Source organism: Mustela lutreola, chromosome 16, assembly GCF_030435805.1.
Source record: "Mustela lutreola isolate mMusLut2 chromosome 16, mMusLut2.pri, whole genome shotgun sequence".
Classification (NCBI taxonomy): domain Eukaryota; kingdom Metazoa; phylum Chordata; class Mammalia; order Carnivora; family Mustelidae; genus Mustela; species Mustela lutreola.
Genome location: NC_081305.1, coordinates 38,178,807 through 38,201,700, shown reverse-complemented (window position 1 = coordinate 38,201,700; position 22,894 = coordinate 38,178,807). Strand labels below are relative to the sequence as shown.

At 48.9% G+C, this 22,894-nt stretch overlaps 1 protein-coding gene across 9 annotated transcripts in view; it reads right to left on the bottom strand.

The window, feature by feature from the left end:
- ZNF536 (zinc finger protein 536) overlaps positions 1-22,894 on the bottom strand; it is a 424,829-nt gene that overhangs the window by 399,643 nt on the left and 2,292 nt on the right. For 2 of the 9 annotated variants that reach the window (XM_059152137.1, XM_059152142.1), the window contains exon 1: positions 21,208-21,593. The exons of 5 other annotated variants lie outside the window; for them this stretch is intronic. The gene's annotated coding sequence lies outside the window, so the exon portion shown is untranslated. 2 more of the 9 variants (XM_059152138.1, XM_059152141.1) reach the window with 2 other exon arrangements.

The following is a 22,894-nucleotide window of genomic DNA, read 5'->3' as shown; positions in this document are numbered from 1 at the left end:
GCGGCCCCAAAATACTGCTCCGCGCCGCAGCCCAAACTGCGAAATGACGCGCCCTGCTGTGATGAATTATAAGCCCCCAAAAAACCTTAAATTTTCTATGTCTCTTAAAATTTTGATAGAGACATAAAATGGCTTATAGAATTCTAATTATAGCAACAGACTTCAAAAAATGTCTCAATGTCAGAGATTAGTGAATCAAAGGCACATTTTTTAAATCAATTCTTGCTTCTGAATATTAACAGTATTTATCATTCCTACTGCCCTCTGGAAACACCAGCTACGAGCCATCTCCAGGGGTGACAAGGAGGGTCTCCCTGCAGCCCATCCGATGAGGAATCCCAGGCGGTGGAGATCAGCCTACAGGACCCAAGTCCCAACTGGAGCGAGCCCTGGGAATCATGCGGTAACTGGCCGCCACTCTCCCCAGTCTTCTCCTGCCCATCCTCACCACCACCACCGTCACCGTCACCGTCATCACCATCAGCTGAAAACGCTGCCTACCTTCTTTAAGGTACTACAAAATAAACGGGGTTAAAATTAATTTGCTTTTATGAGCATCCCAACAACTTTTTCCGATAAAGAAATGTGCTCCAAACGCTCCCACTGTCGACACACCTTCTCGTCTACTCTGCCTATGCAGGCACAGGGAAAAGACTTTGGAAACTACCTTTATGCTTGATCGTTGATGTCCCAGAGGCAGGTGTCCCAGACTTCATGGGGTGCTTATAGTTGTGTCTAACCCCCCCCAAAAGTGAGACACTTGTTTCTTAAGCTTATTTCACACAGGATGGCAGAAAACGTACGAAAAGTCCCAAAGTTCATTTTCATAGGCCTTAAGGCTACTGTTGGCATAAAGGAGATGGGATGGGCAAAAGCCTCCAGGCTCCAGCCCTCAGCACAGGCTCCTGCCTCTTCCACACCCTGGAGTCCTTCTCCAGCTTCCTCAGAGACACCCAAGGCCCATAGGAGACCGGCATTGTGGACCAGAACCAAAGCCTGATGGACAAAAATGTCAGGGAGCTGTCCCTAAAGGGAATAGAAGTTGTTTTTATTTTTTTTTAAAGATTTTATTTATTTGTTTGACAAACAGAGATCACAAGCAGGCAGAAGAGGGAAGCAGAGAGAGAGGAGGAAGCAGGCTCTCTACCAAGCAGAGAGCCCAACGCAGGGCTTGATCCCAGGACCCTGGGATCATGATCTGAGCCGGAAGGCAGAGGCTTAACCCACTGAGCCATCCAGGTGCCCCTAGAAGTTGTTCTTAAAGATGGAGCATTTCATGATTTTTTTTTTTTTTTTAATTTCAAGACCAAACTACGCCCTGAAGAGTCAGCAAAATGTTGAGGCCATGAGGACTGTATATCAGACATCTGTGTGTTTCAGCTCACACTCTGCTTTCTCAACATATTACAGAAAAAGTCAGAGCACTGACAAATGCAAAAGCCTGAATCTTTACCTGAGACCATTTGCACCCACTGTAACCAGATGCGATTTGGGGGTCTGTCTTGCATTCTACCATCGTTTCGTAATTGTCCAGTTCATGAAGGAAAGAAAATGTCACAGTGCCTACCACTACGTCAGCCATGGTTGCTGGCTGGCAGGCCTCCAGCAGTGGAGACAGGAGGCCTCATGTAGAACGGGGCCCATCCTGATCCCTGACATCCGAGGTTCCCCGGAGAAGGCTCTGTGATCAGGCAGCCCATGTTCCCCACCGACAAGGTGTTGCTGGCTTGTGGGATGGTGGGGAGCACACAGGCCCCAAATGTTCATCACAGAGGCCATGAACCAAAGCCCCAGGTAGCATGATGGACAGAGGTCATGCACCTTGAAAGACTCCCTCAAAACGCAGAGACAACGAAACATGAAATGGTCCTTGGTACCTATTTCCACCTCTCCTCCACCAAAAAAATAAATAAATAACTAAATGACTAATGAAATAAATAGGGCATCAAAACGGTTACTGTTGGAAAAATCAAGACAAACCCTATCCTTACATTTACTGAGTATTTTAGGGCCTCTGAATCCTGCAGAGGGCGAGAAACCATCGATGTCTTGAAGTCTGGGGAATCGAATCCGGAGGCCTCTCCTGGCCCCGTGTCCCCGTGAGGACATCAGCCCTCAGATCCCAAAGCTCAAAGACTCCTCTACACAGCAAAATGTCTCCTGTCTTAGCGCCCAGTCCCAGCAAAGCCACGTTCTGCGCACTGGTCAAGGCCATCGACTCCACCGCCACTTTACCCAAGACCCTTTCAGAGCCCGCTCCCAGTGAAGGACAGGACGTGCTCCCTAACAAAATATATGAAAGCACTTCGAGGACAGATGCCAGAGAGACATGCCCAAACACCCTGAAATCACACCAGCGTTTGCTACTCGCGGCTCAGCGCCCCACGAGCTCAGCCTGAATGTGTCACAACAATGTGACACACCTTTAAATCACCCATTAATGTATATGTTCCCTGCAGAGGAGACAGAGACCTCAGCGTCACCGGAGGGGAAGGGGTACGGTCTTTGAAGGAAGCCTGCGCAAGAAAGCCCTTTTGAAAAGTGCATTTTCCTCTTTCTTCTTTACAGTGATCTTCTGCCATGGTGGAATGTAAACACCACAGGAACGGACAGAATCGTGAATTAAGGATTTGGACGCCTTGCTTTAGAAGTAATCTTCAAAGAACGTACATCCCAAACATCAGAGCGGGACACCAAGGCTCCGAGCCGCTGCGGCTACCTGCAAAACGCTACGGGTCACACCTATTATTACCAGTTGGGTCCTGAATTGCTTTTAAAAATCAATAGAAAACATGTTCTTACATCTCGTCTACTTTGCAAGAGAGCACATCCAGAAAGCGCTGTCGTTGCCCGGGGAAGAAAGCCTTGCAAGGATGTCCCCCAAAATGTTCCTAGCAGGGGGTGTAAACAGGAACTCAGTCTTTGGTGCCCCTAGATGCTTCCCGGGGCTGGAGACACTGGTGGCTTCCTGAACCGTCCACCTCCTCTTCCCAAGAATGCTCCCGCAAGCCAGTGCTGTCCTCCCGGAGCACAGAGCAGCCCTTCCCCCACCCCTGCCCCGTTCCTTTGACCAAATCGGAATAAGCGTAGCCATGAAATAAACAGTGAGAGAGGTTCTATGGGCAGGGATGGTGGATTTCCACCCAGACACAGCCACTTGCTATGAGTGTCAGTTTGTGGTAATCACTTGGTACTCTGAGCCCCAGGTTCCTTGCTTGGGAAATCCAATGATGACTGGACTTCCCAGACTCCTTGAAGATGCGCGGAGGAAATGCATGGGACACTCCTCTTAAGGTGTACCCCAGGAAGGGCATTCTCTCCCCCACCCCACACTTCTAGTATTAGCACCACGATGACGATTTTAGCCTTATCATCAGTGCTGGTACTGCCCTTCGCATTATAACTGTACTCCAGCATTCATTTCCAAGCAAGCCACGGAAGCCCAGTGCAGGGCACTCAACCAATGTTTGCAAAAGAGTTGAAGGGAGAAAGGTATTTGACCCAGACAGCTCATCTTTTCCAGGAAAACTCAGGCAAGGGCATCCCCCAAACCCAAAGGGAAAACCCACAAAATAAGTTCAACATGCTTTTGGGAGCACAGGACCCAGAGCATCCTCGAAGATTAAATCTGTAGGAAAAGCACCAAAGTCAAATGCTGCACGATACATTAATTATGCACAACCAAAGATCTGGGAGAGGTTAAACCCACATTTGGCAGCAAACTGAGTTCTTTTATTTGATATGAAATCTGTGCCTGTTGATGATCATCCTTCCTGCTTAATGTCACCAAACTTCTGGGGTAGGGGGATACTAAAAAAGCCATAGGACTAGACATCTGTTTATTCAAGCGTCTTCCTTAAAGGATGAAATCGAACATACATCAGAAATCATGGCTTCTCAGGACCACTGCTGGCCAAGGTCGGAAGTCAGGCGTACCTGGAGCATGACTGTTCCCATCCCCCCCACACACACTTGCTCAGTCAGGGAGTTACGAAGCCCATTTCTAACTCCTGCCTAATGAGCGGAGGAGCCCAGGAAAGGTTAGGAGCCTCTTGCCATCATACATGCTCACTGTGGCTAGACTTCTCGAGAACATTTCCCCAGCCATCCAAACTTCATCAGTTTGTGGTTTTGTTGTTGTTGCTCTCATTTTGTTTAGTACTATTCAAAGCTGCAGGTTCTTAATCACAGCTGGGTCTCTTTTGAACTGTGGCGATTCCTTCTTCTACGATTTTCTACTTGGTTCAAAGTCAAGGGCAAAGGTTCTGCCTTCCTCCTATATGTGGCTCCTGCATGAACAGAGTCCGCTCCATGCTGCCCAGTGTTGACGTGTGGGGCCACCAGAAAAAAAGCTTCAGTGGACTGAAGTCAGATAAAGGATTTGTAGGACTTCCGTTGCCCAGAGCGGGGTTCTCTGACGCTGTCACCTGCCCTGGAAAGTGACAGCTTCTCGGGAGAATAAGTATCTGGAATTATCTCTCTGTGATTGTAGCCAGGAATATGCTCTGATTTTTGCTAAATGTTGCCAAATTAGGACAACTTGGAGAAAACTGTGGAGGCAAGAAAAAAGGTGTGCTAATGTTTAACTGCTGCTCTAGGTTCATTTCACAAACCGTCAGACAGAACTGGAAAAAGCCACCTGGGTCAGCTGGGGTCCCTGGACAGCTGGACTCTTGGAGTGGGGCCCCCAGATTGGAATGTTTAACAAGCCCCCTAAACTATTCCTTGGTCTACCAAAGTTCAAGAGCCATTGGTCAAGCACACCTCCCTCATTTGATGAATAGAAGAATAGACTCAGCCCAAGTGACTGACAGGGAAGGGCCAGGACACAGACTTGTGTGTCCATCCTACCTTTTTTTTGTTAAAAGATTTTATTTATTTATTTGACAGAGAGAGATCACAAGTAGGCAGAGAGGCGGAGAGAGAGGGGGAAGCAAGCTCCCTGCTGAGCAGAGTGCCCGACATAGAGCTGGATCCCAGGACTCTGAGAGGGTGACCTGAGCCAAAGGCAGAGGCTTAACCCACTGAGCCACCCAGACACACCTCCATCCTACATTTGACTCTGAACTGTACACTGGCTTGCCACGGAGGCCCACGGTGTTCACCATTGAATACCTGTTTTGTTTGTGTTCCCACGATCAAATAGTTGAACCACGACCATTGAACAGAAAGTTGGAGGAAGAAGGCGGTGAGGCACACGTGTCAGCCAATGCCAAATGCTGCAAGGAAAGAGCCAGCTTCTGTCCAGCTTCTCTGGGGAGGTAGGACTCACCTTTTTAATCAGAGGCATAAAACAATAGATCATCACCTAGATGCAGAACACCAAGGGATTTCTCATTTCACCTGATCAAGATACCCATTCATGATGACAGCTTCACACCCAAAATATTCTGGCTTTGAGTAAGGGGAGTTTCAAGTCCCCCCTTCTAGAGTCCTATGGCCTTTATTTTAAGATATAACTAGCAGAAAGGTGTACTCATCGAAATGAAAAGAAAGAAAAAAAAACACAAAAACTGGATAGCTAGAAGTTTTAGTCCAAGAGGTCTGTTAAGTCATGAACAATTCACTGGGGAATTATTCTGTATCTTTTCAGAAGACCCCACTCCTGACCCTCTTCAATCATTCATTTAAGGTTTTATTAGATCCCTCTCCCATCCCGAACCCCTCCCGCAAGTGCCAGACACGTTGTGGGGAATGGATGGGGGAGAGTAGTGTGTGGCTGTCACAGACATGCTAAGGAAAGGAAAGGGAAGAGCCTGTCCTTAGAGTGCTTGCAATCTTGTAGAGAAGAAAAGATGTCCAGGGGAGAAAGTAAGTTGCAATAGACAGTAAACAAATAACATGGATCAAAGGAAGAAATTTTCTACGGTGGAAGGATCTTCTAGGACGGACAGGTGAAAGTCAAGATGCGTGGGACACTCACTCCCATAGTCCTCTTTCTATCGGAAGTTGTGGCTGCTGCTGACTCGTGGGGAGGAGAGAAAGATGAGCGACTCCAACACTTTTGGAAAAGAGATTCTTCAAGTTGCACCCGCATTTTCAAGCGCCCCAAGATGGCAGTCGCTTGGGCACCAGGATGTGACATAGGTTTAAAGTCCTCTCTCCCCTTCTGCAATCATCCTCCGTGATTCGAGTGTCTCGTTGAAGACAGTGGGGTTACTCCACCTCACTCATCAGTCAGATGAGCGCCTCACCAATCAGGGAGTCAAGACGGCATCTTCTCCAGACACCACGACTCCTCTGCCCAGGGACCCCCATCAAGTGCTGCCAGAGACGACAACGCAGAGCGACTAACAACTCTATCTGTGTTAATCAGGGCCCCACACAGCTGGCTCTCAGCGGTGACAAAGAACCCAGGGAGACTTCTGCGTGCCCGACGTACTGATGTCAAGGGAGAGGCCTGGCACAGAGACTGCGTGGCCAACCTTGGACGAGGCAGCCCGGCCAGGGAAATAACTGGAGACAGAAGACCTCTGCGGCCTCACCTCAGTCCAGAAGAAACAGCCTTGATTAAGCCGTACCCCCACAAGGGGAGAGAAAACTGGCAATAACACTAATATATTTTCCGCAAAGAGTCGACTATCCTTCTGAACTCTGATCTATCATGGCAACCTCTTGGTTGCCCGGAGAAAGCCACAGCTGCATTTCTGTCTCCAACAAGGAACAAAGGACGTGTCAGGGGACCGTTCACTGCATGACACAACACCGTTCTCAAAGGGTCAAGGGCAAAATCCCAAATCCACATTTGCCTTTGGAAAAGTAGCATTCTTTCCAAAAAAAAAAAAAAAAAATTATCAATTCGCTGCTATTGCAAGTCGCTGTTCTAGGGGACAGCAGAAGAGTCCTCAAGAAGACTACAAGAGTCCTGGCGTCAGGGAGTGTAGTCCTCGTGGAGGGGGCAGACAGGCACACAGGCTAACAGTCGATGAAACCAACAAAAACAAATCCCAGGGAAGAAATAAAATAGGGCAATGAGATGGGAGGTGACGGGGACAGGGCAGAGAAGGACAGAGGCCAGGAAAGGCCTCTCTAAAGAGGCAGCTTCTGAGTAAGATCCATGGAGTGAGCAGAAGACACCAGGGAGGGATGGGGACCAGTGGGTCCCAGGGAAGGATGGGGACCAGAGGCCCAGGGAGGCATGGGTACCAGCAGGTCCCAGGGAGGTCTGGGGATCAGCAGGTCCCAGGGACGGATGGGGACCAGCGAGTCCCAGAGAGGAATGGGCACCAGAGGGTCCTAGGATAGCTACATCCAAGGAACTGACAAAAGGTACTGGGGCAGAAGAGGGACTTATTCCGACTCCTATTGGGCAAGAGGGGGACCAGGGGCAGCAGAGTGGGAGCTGGGACAGCAAAGTGGACACACTTGGACCACGATGGCTCCATTCATCCACCTGAGCTTATCGAAAGCTTCCTCAAATGGATTTTTGCCTCCTGGGCCTCACAGTGGCCTCAACCCTAGCTTCAGCCTATTCTAAATCTTTCGAATGTCCCCCACTGGCATTTCCCGAAAGGAAAGAAACACCTGTCTCTCCAAACCAACAAAACCTCTGGGTAGCCCAGGGCCGGCATGGCACTGCCCTCTTTGCTCAGGCAGGTCACAGCTTGGCCCCATTCCACGGCCAGGTGCTGGTCAAGACGTTAACTAGCCAGATCACCCCTAGAGGGAGAAGTGTCCAGAGGACACTGCAAGGGGCACCAGGCCAAGAGAGCAGGCTGAGGCTCTCCCATGATGCAGCAGCCTAGAAGCCTTTGTCCAAACAGAGGAAAGGTGAAGCAGCTGCAGAGAGACATCGGGTTTTGAAATTCTTCTGTAATTATGGCTTTAGTCAAGAAAATGCACATGAGTTCACAGGATGATAAATATTAGCATGCTTCTCCAAGTTCAAGTGAGTTGTCAATAAGACAATTAAAGCAGCATCAATAATATGCACTGTATGTTATTATCTGCTATTCTGAATCCCAGGCTTTTGTGATCTCTGCAAAACAAGGGAGAACAGGCAGCGGTGAAACACACACTTTTTTGCACAAATGCGAGCTGTAATTCTGCATCACTGTAACAGCACAGAACCTGGGGAGCGGGGGACAGAGCCGTCTGAGATCCTGTATGGAGAAGGCAGGGTAATGAAGGATGGGTTAGATAGAAAAGGACCGTTCCAATGGGAAATTGGCAATCCCGGGTCTAAGGCAGATCAATCCCTTCTCTCACGTGACCCCAGTCAGTAGGAGCCTGCCTAAGTGTCAACATTGACCTGAATCAACTGACAATCGGTACTCCGAGATCAGAAACTCGAAATTCTCCTAGAAGAAGAGGAAGCTCAGCGAAACTTCCTGTGAAATTAATAGACATGAATGAACACGGCCATTAAGAGTGTGTGTGTGTGCGTGTGTAATAAAACAGGATAAGTATATATATACACACATATGCATACATATACATACACATTCATATACGGATATGCACCTGTATACATTCCTGTACATGAAAAACCATATAATATTGTGCTCAACCGGAATTTGCCACAAACAGTCCCTTGAATACAAATTGCATGGCAAAACTTTTTCATTGTTCCCTAAAACAAAAACCTACACAATGCGATCTCTATACATCTGCAGAATCAAAAATCATTTTCCTCCAAAAATAACTTGTGAAGCATTAACTGAGCTGGAATGAGAGTAGATGTTAAAACTACTATTTGTTGACAATTTGTGATTTAGGATTGAAGAGAGAATTTTTCTCCAAACTAATGAGCCAGACATAATAGAGCACTGTCAAAATATTGATTTTATTTTATCCTACCTATTGTTGGCACTCTTCTCTTAGTTGGAGAAAAATATAATTTTTCCCATTAGCGTTATCATTTGTTATTATTACATTATTTTCTATTTATTATGGAAAAGGAATCTCATGTCACTTTTCAAGATTAATATAGAACAATCACATGGAAAGTCGTGATAGAGACTAAAATAAAATACCAAATGCTTCTCAGACAATTTTTACTATAGACTGAAATATTTCTTAAGAGGAAAAGAAAAAATTGTTGGTTCCTATTTCATAAAATATATAAATGTAGATCTATATTTATATACTTGGTTAAAAATATCATTCCAACTAAGGCTTAGAAATTAAAATAATTATAGTCACACTTACATAGCTTACTTGACAATAACCAAATTGACGAGTGGACAACCGCCAACATGTATTTAGAATTGAACAGGTAAAATTAGGGGAAACACTGTTTACCAAGTTCTGTTCCTCTATTCTACAGGATTATTTTTTTATAGTGTCCATAAATACTTGTTCTCTTAATTTATGATAGATTTTTGGTTAAGGAAGGGCAAATATTTAAGCAACTTTTCTGAAAGTGTAATAAAAGTCACGCATTTGTTTCCATAATTTTTCTCCTGAGTCATTTACATTTTAATATTTTACATCGAAGTTACAATGATGTGAAATACGATATGTATGCAAGACCATTTGGAATGTTTACTGTTATTTAATGAAATTTACTTAATCATTTAAAACCAAATGATGAAGGGGAAAAAAATTTCAGTATCCAAAGAGCCACACTTCATTTTCCACCAAAATTTTCAATTAAATTACATTCAAAGTTGCTGTTGTAATCACAGAAATAAAGAATCAAGAGGGCCAGGCTTGAGATGTAAATGCGTACTTTCCAGTTCAATGGCAAACGCCTTCTTTGGACCTACAGGTGACAGAAGCAAGTAACCAGCTTCCCTGGAAGGGGAAGATGTTCCGGACCCGCAGCAAGGGCTTGGAGGGTGAGAACTTCCTCACACAGCGGGACACCTGAATCAAATACAAAGTCAAGGTGTCCCTGCGTGGGCAGGAGGCCCGCTCGGGGGTGCGTTCTCCTCACCCCTGCACTACGTGCTCCGCACACCTCCCGCCACCTGGCGGAGGTACCGTACTCCTTAAACCGGATGAGAGGGGATGGAAGGGAATGCTTCAAACTCCCACAGCCACGCAAGGAAACAGGAACTTGGAGCTGCTGTTGCCAAACTCCAATGCGACCTCCCTCCTCGGAGTGCATGAAGTGTGAACAGGTATAACCAAACTAAGCACAAGAGAACTGTCTAGTCGGGGGACACCCCGAAGGACGAGGTCGGGGAGAGGGAGCAGAGCTGCAGCCAGGAACCAAAGAACCACTTGCAAATCTCAACGGAAACTAGAAGGTGGGAGTGTGGTATAATTCTTTATCTTTTCAGCTAACTTTATTTTCTATGTGCCTGGCATAGCGCAGCTGCTCAGCGGATATATATAGAATGAATGAATGAGGGTTCACATAGGAAGAAGAATAGGTAGACGGCCACAGAGGGAGACCACCTAGAAGGAAGATATCAGCTTTGGATGGCAGAAGAGGCCACAGAAGCCAGTGGACTGCCCCCAGGAGGAAGATCAGCCCAAGTGGGAGACTTCCTCCCGTACAAAGAAGGAAGACTGCGGCGCCTGGTGGCTCAGTGGGTTAAGCCTCTGCCTTCGGCTCAGGTCATGATCTCAGGGTCCTGGGACTGAGCCCTACATAGGGCTCTCAGCTCAGCGGGGAGCCTGCTTCCCCTTCTCTCTCTGCCTCTCTGCCTACTTGTGATCTCTGTCTGTCAAATAAATAAATAAAATCTTAAAAAAAAAAAAATAAGAAAGAAGACTGCGCCATTCTCTGGGGATCAATACACACCCGGTTCCAGCTACCCTGGGCTTCTTTATTCTCCTCAAGCCACCCAGATCCTTCTAAATTTAGGGGCATTGCACCTGCTGTCCCCTCTGCCTGGACATTTGCTCTACCCTTTTCTTTACTGGCTCCTTCTTGCCCTTGGTCCTTCAAAAACACTGCCAGCCATCTAGTTGAAAAGGAGCCCCCTTCCTGTCCTCTTCCTGCAGAGTCTTCGTGGTGACAGTTGAAATAGGAAATATACTTGTGTCTCTCTCAAGTCACGAAGTATGGATGCCAGGTCCCCAGTACCTAGCTGGGGGGTGGAGGGGAGCTGAATATCTGTAGGATGAATGAGTCTGAGAGAATCAACCACAGAGCTTGGTGACACTGCTGAGTGACATGAAGAAGCAAGGGTGACAGGAAATCAGCCCCCCGGGGGCTTTTTGCTCCCACCATCTATCTACTCCTTCACCTCGAGAAGACATGATTCCTATGCTCAGAAATGATCAGAACAAGTCTCACCTATCAGGGACCAAGGAATGAGTATGGTAGAATCTTTGCAACTAAAACAAGTCTGTTGGTCTCGCAAGACTTGATTTTCCAACTGCTGTATCTCTTCCTGAAAATCCCATCTCAAGAGGAGGTTCAGGCCAGGCACCAAGAGTCCCAGTCCAAAGGGTAGAGGTGGCCCACATATCACAGGCCCAAGGGCCATTCAGAGAACACAGCGTCACCATCAACCAATTGCACGACACTGGACAAGTGTACCCCCATGCATAGGCCAGGCTTCACTGTCTCCATCCCATGGCAGAGGAGGTTGGAAGGAATAAATTAAATGATACTTTGTATTTTAAGGCCAAGGCCACCTATGTAATAAGCACTTGATAAATGCTAGCAGTTTATTTATAGGATCTGATCTTGGTTTCAAATTTCCCCCAGGAAGATGGGATTTTGCTTTTTAATATTACATCACTAGGGTATTCTTCACTTTCTAAGGATGGCTGGCATTTTCCTTTTGTCACAATTTTGGGATCTCTTCTAGTGAGGGCAAGCCAACACAAACTCCACCTTTTCGCCAGAGGGAACATGTAAAGGAGCTGCGTTCAACTCCCCACCTCTCTTGTGGGTGACCCATCTTGTATGCAACGGCCACAAGTTCAATGCAATTTTATCGTTCATGCTTAAGTATGAGGGTCCCTTGAAATCAGCATGTGATTGTATGCCTGGACGCAAATCAGCTGAGTCTCTAACACACACATACACACATACCTGTGTGCCCGTGTGTGTGTATGTGTCTGTGTCTGTGTTTACCCTGGAACCCGGCACCTTAGAAATCATCAACACTGCCTTCACTATCACTTTTGTCTTGATACAACAGCTCCAAAGTGATTCTGTTCTTGTTCACGGCGCCCAACGTGCCTAAGACACAGAATGCACTTAATACATATTTTTTAAAAGAATGAATGAACGAACAAATGAATGAATGAATGAATGAATGAATGGCAATCCTTCCTTGGGGTCTTTGGCTTTGGTCCAGGGCAAGAATGAAAAGAAACGTCCATTACATTCCCACCAAGATCCCAGGAACCTGTAGGGTTGCTTGTGTGTGCCCACAAAGGTATGCATGCAGACGTGTGTATGCATGTGTATGCGTGTGTGTGTGTTTGTGTACGTGTGTGTGTGTGCACATGTGTGTGCAGCCTGGAAACATGGTGCTAACGTTTCATGGATTGGAGTGAGCATGTTTGTTTAGTGAAGACTTAAACCCCACCCCCACCCCCTTCCCCCTCCATGAACTCAACTGACCCTTTAAAATGCATCTTCTGAAACATATAGGAAATCAATCAGCTGATACTTATTGATCCCTGGGTAAATAACTCCAAAGGCCAGCCAGGGAAACAAAGGAGGGAAAGACACTTCTGCGCCAGGCTATGCAAATGACTGATGCCCACAGTTTCTGGTGGGGTTTCCCTTTCTAAAATTTTTAACAAAATGTATAAAACAAGCATGAAGAGTAGCTGGCCATTTGTTGAAGAGCTGCTCTCGGGACTCATTAATTAATCATTTCTTCTTTTAATCCTGATGACTCAATTAGGGGGGAAGAATTAGTCCAATTCTACTGATGTGAAAACTGAGGTTTAAGGACAGAAATGTCCTGCTCACAGGGAGCTCACAGGTGGAGGAGTGGGAAGCAAACCTGGCCCCATCTGACTGGCTCTAAGCCCTGTATCACTTTGTCACACGGCTTAAAAACAAAACAAACAAACACAAAAATGCTTTCCAGCTCTTCCTCATTTACAGACTTGATGTTTCCAGTTCCATGAACTAAACATCTTCATCATGGAGCGAGGACGGGAGCATCTCTAAAAATTAAATCATGCAAAAAAAACTAACCTATAGATATTGATACACCAAGCAACGCATGCACTATGCAACTCTTCCAAAAACGTCTAATTAGCAAATAAAAACGCACATAAAGAATTCCCTCTTTAGGCTCACCTCCTTCAGAAGCAAGTGGGAAAACACACGAAGTTTCCTTGAGTTAATCTAAGGGTTAACGGTTGGCCCATGATAGAGATTAACAAAAGGAGGGTGCCCTTGGCTCCCCAGTCCAGCAATGATTCGATTTGCCTGCCTTCAAGATGATGGTGGTGAGCAAGCACTAACTACCATATTAGAATTTTGCATTCGATTCTGCTCAGTCCTCTGAGTCCTAGAGAAATAAGCATCCCTACCCCCCAGCCTCCTCAGGCCACCTGGCCCCTTTCACAATGACCTCCACGGGAGGCCAGCCTCAACCTGCAGTGAGTCACAGAGGCAAAGCCCAACTCGAAAGTCTGTCCTGAGGAACGAAGCAGCTGGAAACCACTCATTCTTTAGATCAATGAGCAAATTATTTTATTGAAGGTGGTATTTGGAGATCACACACAAAAATTACATGATTTCTATCTCGGCAATATTATCATGCAAAAGTTTTCTTAACAGCAAACCCCCTGTTGTCCCCAAGGCCCACACATGGGCCTGGTACTTTTCACCGGAGCAGTGCACGGCAAGCAGGGCCTGAGGGGAAAAAAAAAAAAAAAAGAACATCTCACACACACACACACACAGGTCTAGCTCCTGTCAGCTGCTGGAGATGGAGACATGAGGAGGAAACGTGAGGTTCAAGTAGCTCGTATGGAAAGGGCCCTATGTCAAAATGCGGCCAGGTCTTCTGGGAAGGCTTGGGAAAATGGTACCTACTCGGATATCTGGAATATATTACTTGACCTCACCAGACAGCCATCACCACAGAGTAAACATACCAACAGGCCCAGCATACGCTTCCCCCCAAAGACATGCCGGATCACCACTTCTTACGTCACAGAAGCATTGTCACGGGAAATGCCTATCAGATGACCAGCCCCTGGATGAGTCCATCGTTTAAGTCACGCACTTAAGAAAACCACTGTGTCTTCCTTGGGGCGGCAGCAGTCGGTGCAGAGGCCCTGGCTACCCTACAGCCTTAATCAACACATATGCTGATGATGGGAATGTTTGCATCATCTTGTCTGTTATTTCTTTTGCTTCCAGAATAGGCTGGATGAGAAATTTAAATGGAACTAAATTCCCGTACACCACCCACCAGCAAACTTTAACAAAAGCTCTCCCAACATACTTCCAGAATATGTGTGCAGAGGGTGACACAGCTGAAAAGAAAGGGGGGGGGGGGTTGAAACAAAACAAAACAAAAAACACACAGAAAACAGATATTAAGTTGTCAAGTCAGTGATCTCAGAAAAAAAAAAAACTGCAGACAGAGTGTCTGGCGTTTTGCTTAAGAAATGGAGCATCTGAAGTCCGTGGGAGCTCAAGGCCCGCCTGTGGCTTCTGAGGGCTCCGGAGCTCCAGGTCCAAGTCCGGAGTGGCTGGGCAGGGCTCAGGGAGAGGAGTGGCCTCGAGGACCGGCCCGGAGGCGGCCCTCCACCATCAGAGGAGGTTTCGGGCTGTGCAGATTAAATCCTTTCATGTCGGCAGCATGTGGTGGCTTTGCTTCCTCCCCGAGTTCCCACACTACACTTTTCCACCTTTTGAACTCCTCTCCGGCTCTCCGAGCTGGGTTGCCGCCCACCGGCGCTGACCTTCTCTGGGGGGTGAGGGGGAACGCTCGTGCATAAAGTTTCTCGGCTGCTGCGAGAAGCCTGTACGGAGTGTAATTAGCACGTTCAGCCATGTTTCATCAGTGAGATGCTCTCCGCTCCGTACAGATTCAAGGCTGCTGAAATAGCCACTTGGCATCCGCAGATTACAACCCCCAAACTGGGAGCCCTGGCCGAGGAAGCAAAATAATTAAAGCGCTTTAGCTGTAATTTCAATAAGATGTCCCACCCCCTTCAATGGGCTTCACAGAAATGACAGCCTTTCTGTAATAATTTGGAAGGCTTTGCCTGACTTGACTTTAATAGAATTTAAAAGAGAATTAGATTTTTTTATCTTAAGGAACAAAAACAAAACAAAAAAAAAATCTGTGTGCCACTTTTTTCTCGATCCAGGAAGAAATGTTTTTAGATATTTTGAAAGGTAAAATTAAATCATGGAGCTATTCGAAGAGATTAAAATTTATATACAATATGAACACGTTCTGGGATCTGTTTGCTTCTCTGTAGCTGATAGTTTAGCTGATACAGTTTCCAAATATTTTCTTCCTCTTGAAAACGAATTTACAACAATACGTGTGTTCTCCAAGTCGCAGGTCTGAGGGTACATTTTGAACTTCCACGTGAAAGACCAGTTGAATAGGCCCAGGAAAGGATGATTTTGCCATTGTTCATGCCGAGAGCTGTATGTGGAGGCAGGAGCGCAGGCCAGGGGCACAGCCCCATCTCCCAGGCTGATCCTGCTGGCTTCTAATCCTCTGTTGGCCTTGGTGAAGCCTGGTGGCTTCAACAAGTGTCACAGTTCCCAGTCTGCCCAAACTGCTGAGCGATGCCCTTCACTGGGCTGTTAAAAGAACTCAAGACGATAATGGGCCCAAGGTGCAGAAGGCAGGAGGCAAGGCCTGACCACGGACCGCCATCACAGGTGCTGACGCTCTGGCCCTTGGCACAAGTACGTGGACAGGCCCCAGACCCTCCCTCCTCAGGTGCCCAGAAACGACAGAATACAGTAAGCATCAATGTTTACTGACCTACAGAAAACCCCCTAAGGCCCGACAACCGAACCCTTCCACGAGTCCAAATCTCATCCAAATCTGTAGGAATTATGTGGGAACCTCAGATGTGCAAGTGAGAACATCATTATGATTAGGGCTGAATGGGCATTTCTGGGATTAATCTCGATTTGAGGCACTCTATGGGTTGGCTTTTACAATCGAAACAGAGCTTACTTCACCCTGAGTTAGGAGTTCTTGTGCATGTGTAATTAGATAACAAAACAACAAAAAGCTAAAAAAAAAAAAAAAAATCACGAAGGAGGCTGATGGTCCCGGATGGATGGAAAAGGTAGAGTGAAGCCAGGGGGAGCTGGCAGACCAGGCTCCGGTGCTGGAGGACCAGCAGGGAGAGAGAGAAGCAAGAGCCAAGCCTACCTCGGTAATGAAAGACCCCACTAAACACAGCTCAGGTAATCAAAGCTATAATGCATTGATAGAAAACTTGCAGGTTAATGTCAGTGCAAGCCTACGGTGATCATTTTTCCCGTGTCAAAATGGCACTTAATTTTCTCATTGTGAAGCCAGAGAGTAAGAACGGGTAGGTTAGAAGAGGGGTGAAAACCCTACAAACTGGTTCTCCTTCCGGCATCTCTTAATGCCCTCAAAGCAGCTTCGTGGTGTTCCTGCCGCTGCCTACCTGGAGGGGCCCACCCCTGGAAGAAAGAAGCCTTGTTTTGGCCGGCCAGAACCTTCTCTACCTGCCCATAAAGCCCCCTAGCCTGGTGTCAAAAGGCATCGAACAAGCTTCTTGGGGGCAGTGAGGAAACCTCAGGGGTCTGGCCAGGAGCGCGCCTCCAAGAAGGGGAAAAGCTCAGCCGCAGTGGAGGGCTGAATCCTGTCCATTCCTAGAGCCACTGCCCACCCCCCTCCCTGCCTGAGGTTCCCTTCCTGAGACTGCGGACAAACACAGTAGCAGCTCTCATTGAGAGAGTGCAAGGACTAAATGAGGAAAGTCCTGAAAACCCATGCCTACCTCATAGTAAATGTTCAAAAAAAACAAAAACCCACTATCCTCATCCTGCCAGGAGGATGCCCAGCCTCAACCCTGAGACCAAGACCTTTCCACTTCTTGGTTTGCATATGGCAGTCAGAAGACCCAGAACCAAAATTCTCACCCCCAGGGCCAGGTTCAGGGTATAGCCTATGTAAAAACAGAGTGGAGCCCCACACATTCGCTCCAGACACTGTCCACTCATGATTATTCCACTACGCCAGTCCTCCTTCTTCTTGGGTCCCCTAGGTCTGCTCCCCGTTTGAGGCAGGGCCCAACTTCCTGCTATCTCAGGGTATGGGGGTATTTCTGTCTCCCACCAGCCTGGGCTGAGTGTAAAATCTCCCCATGCTCCTGGGGATGGCCAGGACAAGGCCTGGCATGTGGAAGTCCTGGGAAAGGAGCCTCATCTCCCCCCAGGGGACACATGGAAATGTCTAGGGAAATGTCTCATGGTCACAACTGGAAGGTGCTTCTGGCATCTAAGCACCCTACAATGCACAGGACAGACTCCCACAAGTGGGTAATGCCCACAGGGCCACTGCGGAGAAGCCCTGGTCTCAGAAATCAATGCTCGGGTTAGTCTAGTGAACTGCACCCAAGGCCTTACTCTGACTCTTGTCTCTTTTTAGGCAGATAAACCTGACCCGGAAACTAGGAATGTAGTTTGTATGTCCTTTGCTGTTGCAAAACTCCAGTATAAGAAAAAGACCAAAGACCTACAATGATTTTGGAAAAGTCAAAGTGGGTGGGTAGGGATCCTCAAGCAGCCAACGGACCCAGCTAAGACCAGCGCTGATCTCTGCACAATGAAGGTCCATTGCAGAAAGTCAACAGAAGCCCGTGGATGGCATAAACTATGCGGGAAGGCCTCCCGTGCCAGCCCCCAGGCACTGCAGAGACCCAGCTGGGTGGCTGGTTAGTAGTCCACCTTCCTGAGATGACGTCCATCTATGTCTGCCCTCATATGGGGAAAAAAATGGGTTAGGTGAGGAATCTAGACAAAGTGGCCTGCCTTGCCCAGGATCTGTATCCCGAGCACCTATGTTTCCCTCTGCTGCACACATACACTCACAAACTCACTAATATGCCCTGATACAGTTGTGGGCAAGAAGGAGACCATCCTGGTGTAGGTGATTGAAGCAGGCAGCACCCTGCCCAACCCATACACACACATAGAATCACATGTGCAAGCACACACAAGTATGCACACACACACACGTACACACACCAGCATCACCACGATGGAAGACCTCGACCTGCCTGCACGTAGGACCCCCGAGCTTAGCTCGGCTCCTTACCCCTCTGAGGACATTCAGTTCTTCCAAGGTGGCCCAGACAGTCTAGACCTGAGTCTCCTTGACAAAAGGCCTCTCTCCCAACAACTCCCAACCAGGTACTGCTCAACCAGTGAGAACACACAGTGAGCCCCACAAGCCAGGCAGAGCCTGCCCACCACCACCCCCCTGACTTGCCCTGGGACTGCTTCTTTCCCTGTTTCTCCAAAGTCATGCCACGGTGCATCCTGGAAGGAGCATGCCAGTGTGAAGGGCAGGTATGGTTTCACAGGGAAAGCCCCCTGCTCATGAGTCCTTATTAGCAGAATAGAGTCTCTCCAATGCCAGTGAACTTGTGCCTTGCTTTCAGACCTCACGATCTGAACTGCACAGCCTGAGAAGGCCACCTGACCACAAGTGTCCCTCCAGCCCAAATCTAAGGCCTCCCCAGAGACAGGAAAAAGCAGGGCTAAGCCATCACCTGCTCTAGGTTATGGAGGAGATGTTCTGGGACTTTTGTCCTCAGCACGGACAAAAGTTGACCTGGACAAAGCTCACTTCTCTTGTTAAACTTGCGTCAAGTCTCACTTTAAATAATGCTGAGGACAAAATGCAAGCTGATATTTCAGCTTACTTAAAAGGCTTATTAAAAACACTAAATCCAAAGATGTTAAAAAGCTATAATTGTCCTCATTCAAACTGGAAAAATAAATCTATTTGCTTTCTTCTTTTATGATCCTCTTCTTTAAAAAAAAAAAAAAAAAAGTTCATCTATATTCTCATGTGCATCACTGCTGTCTTTCTTTCCCTCCATTCAAGGCACTTTAAAAACACCTGTGCCATTCATAGCCAACTTTTGAGCAAAAGGCAGCCACGTCTGGGGAAAGCTGTTTAACTCTGATTTCCTTATGCTTCAGATAAGCTTGTCTTGCTCAAAAAAGTACGATGGAGTTCAGAGTTCATTTGAATGGGCTTGTGGATTTTATAGGTCTGCACTGATGGAAATTTCTTTAGTTACCTAAGGCAGGGCAGACAGCCTAATCGCTCAGCTTTTCGGGGCTCAGCAGGCCGTGGTTCTACATCTCAGCATTGCCTTTTGGACCCAAAGGGTAACTCTGGTTAGTAGGGCTGCACATCCGGCCACCTCCCTGTCCCCTCCCATCATAGGAGTTACTGGCCTCCGGCTCGGCCCAGATCAGAGCAGTGTGACTGTCGCTCCCTGCCTGCCCCAAGTCTTCCGTGAAGATAGCCCCAGCCAGCAGTTAACTTGCTGAGTGGTGAGGATCTCAAGCCTGCTCAGAAGTGAAGCACTCCAGGCACAGAACAAGATGGGTTTTCAGAGCAGTGGTCCAAGAGAATGCAAATTTATCGAAAGCGCTTTCTCCAGGTTTTCCATAATTAGCATTTATGTCTCCAGGAACTGTCTCCCTGAACCCAGTTTAGGGTGAAAGCATTTTAGAGACTTTCTCTGCAGATGACATATGAGGTACTAACCTTTTTTCATATGCCCAGATGTTAAGTTCATTTTCATCACATTTATGCAAATTTCATTTGAACAGTAAATCAAAAGAAATCTTAAATCATTGTACACTATTTAAAAATCCACACTAAATCCGGTTTACTTGCAGTGATATTAACATCGAGTCACAGTTAAGAGACTGAAGGTAAGAAGCAGATGTCACAATCCCCTCTTCCATGCAGTGGCCCCAGAGCTACCTGGGGTCCCCACCATCCATCAGATCCTGGACTCAAGTCCAGACAACTGGACTCAAGTTTTGCCAGATGAGAGGAGTTCCAGAAATGAAACCCTTCTAAAAGTTTTCCAAACTATAGGACAACAGGGGTCTCTCGGTCCAGGGGCCCATCGTCCATGTCAGTGTCTGGACTGAGACAGGACAAAGTTCAAAGGCAGGGGCCCAGTGGTGAGACTTCTGGCAGCTCGCTCCCTCCTCAGTGGGGGGAAAAGTTAATTCCTAGGGCTCTGCAGGCCTGTATTTGTCAAGGCGCTGGACGTCAGTGCTATCATTACCAAGCAAATCAGCCAGGCGGTTAATGGTGGAATCAGGAGACATTTGCACTCTGCTATCAGAATGACATCATAACTAAAGCAGCCTTCAGCCAGAAGCCCTAGGCTCTCCTCAAGCAGAGGCCAGAGGGCTGCCAGGGGCGCCCCCCTGTGACTCCCCAGGCTGCAAGCTGAGTCCCTACCCCTTCCAGGCAGGGTGGTGGGCCCAGCCCCCAGCAAGTTCCTAGGCAAACAGGAACTAGGGTTACAGTTTTCTCCCCAGCTATTGGACTTTCCCCCAGGTTCTGAACACTGTAAATAATACTAATAATATATTATGTATTTTTCATAAAATTTAAAATACTATAAAACCACTTTCCTCGACAGGCAAGGGTTGGTATTTTATTAACGCAGCTCCATTTTGGCTCTAGCATTTATGGCATTTCCAACAGAACTGTCAATCTCTCGGTGACCCTGTCTAGCAGGAAAGCTCTGCACTCTCTCCTCTGAGCAGCAGAAATAAACGATGCTGGGGAGATGGGGAGGCAAACGAAGGGAGAAGCCCTTCCTGCTCTTGTTTTGGCTGCTTTTCTTTTTAAAGCACAGCCGATCACATTCACACAGAGACACATACACATAGCCAGAATCACAAACCTTAGAATAATGGGGGAGGCATTTGGCGAACGAGCTGCATCCGCGGCGCGAAGAGCAGCCGGCCCCGCTCGCTCGCTCGCTCGCAGCTCTGCCCTCCACGGCGGCGGCGGGGACCGACTACTAGCCCGGGACCCGAGATGCCCAACTCCGCCGCGCCCCAGAGGTCGCCTCCGGAGTCTCGCTACAGGTACATGCGTGGCCCAAACATCTCACCTGGCCCGAGAAGTCGGGAGACAGAGAAGAAAAAGTTCTGCGAGCTGCCAGCCGGGAGCCCCGGAGCCCGCGGCCGCAGTCAGTCCTCCCGCCGGCGAGCCTCCCGAAGCCCAGGCCCGCCGGCAGCGCGCGGCTCCGGGCACCTCACTGGCCGGCTTTGCGCGCTAACCCCGGGGCGCGCCGAGGCCACGGCAGGGCACTTACTTGGCACTCGCTTTGGAGCGTGCAGGTCGTCGCGGTGTTCACTTGGGTTTTCAAACAAGTTTCAGGGAGGAAGAAGGAGGGGGAAAAAAAAAAAAAAAAAGATCCAATTATGCAAATAGGCTCCGGACTGGGAGGCGCGCTCTGGATCTGACGCGGCTACTGTACGAGTTCTCGGAGCAGCCCCGGGCCGGGCAGATTTATGCGGGCGCGTCACGGCTACGCCAGGTCCCGCCGCCGGAGCATCTCGAAGTTAATTAAAGCGGTAATGTCCACTTTCCCGGCGACCCTCCGTCCGCGGGTTTACTGTTTCACCGTCCAGTCCGACCCGGGCGAGGGCGGGGGCGCTTTTCCCCACGCCTCTCGTCCTTCCCTCTTCTTGCTCCCCCTCTTTTTCCTCTTTCCCTCCCTCCCCCCGTTTTTCCTCTCTTTCGTCTCTTTAAGTCGCCTGCCTTCCACTCAGTGAACAATGAACAAAGATGTGAGTGATGGGAAAAGATCGCCCCCTCCCAACCCCAGCAGTGAGCAAAGCCGGTCTTAAAGTAAAAACCCAGTTGCTAATATCAAACGGGGAAAGAAAACAGTGCGTTCCCAGCCTGCACCCCCCCATACCCACACACGCACGCACGCACGCTCACCCCACCCCAAGTTCACCTAAGCCCTGGCTGGGGGCGGGGGCGCCAAGGCCAGGGCTCCAGGGGCTGCCCAACTCGCCAGAGACACCCGGGACACCGCAGACCAGGGGGCGGCGAGCGCTCAGGCCAAGCTCGCTTCCCGTGCCCCTCCCCGCCTGCCCGCTCCCCCCACCACCCCCGCCCCGACCCCCTCCTCGCGTCTACACCGGCCAGCCGGGCCCGGCGGCCCGCTCGGGCTGCCCGGCGGCCGGATGCGCTCAGCAAACGCGGCCCCTGTCGGATTTCTGCTAAACTGCACGGCGGCGGCGGCGGCGACTGCCGGGAGAAGGCGCAGGAGGAACGGGAGGCCGGCACCGCGCGCGCACTCACCCCGCCCGGTCCACTGCCCCTGGCCGGTGCCCGGCCGGCCGCCCGCTCCCACCCGCGCGCGCACCGGCGCCCCCACCCGCGCCCCCGCACGCACCCGGCGCCCAGCCCCGCAGGCCAGGACGCCGCGCAGCCGCCGTATTTTCTGCTAAAGTGAAAACGAAGGCGGCTGACAAATCACGTCTCCTGTGAGGCACTCGTTAGACATAACAATATCCGGCAAACAAAACCCAGCCGCGGCTGCGACCGGCGCGCGGGGCTGGGACCCCGCCCTGCCCCTCCTCGGCCCCCTGCTCCTCGCCACTGCCCCGCCGCCCCTACCCAACCCCCCAAAAGATCGGGGGCTGTGTCCACGTTCGCCAAGAGGCGGACAGTAGGAACGCTCACAATACCGAAGTGAAGGGGGGGCAACTTTCCACCTGTCCCCAAAGAAAGCCCTGCTGGAGTTTCCTCAGAAGAGTTAAGAAGAGAGGGGGTGGGGACAGATCTCTCTCTGCCCCGCATCCCCTTTTCTTTCTTTCTAACTTCTCCGGCGCCTGCGTTTCCACCTTCCGCTTCACGTACACCCATCTATATAGGGATATCTATATTTTAAATTATTTGCAAAACTGCAACAGATGGGCGCGTCGAGATCTGGACACTTTCCTACTCATCATCAAAGAAAAGCTCCCCCCCCCCTTTTTTTTTTT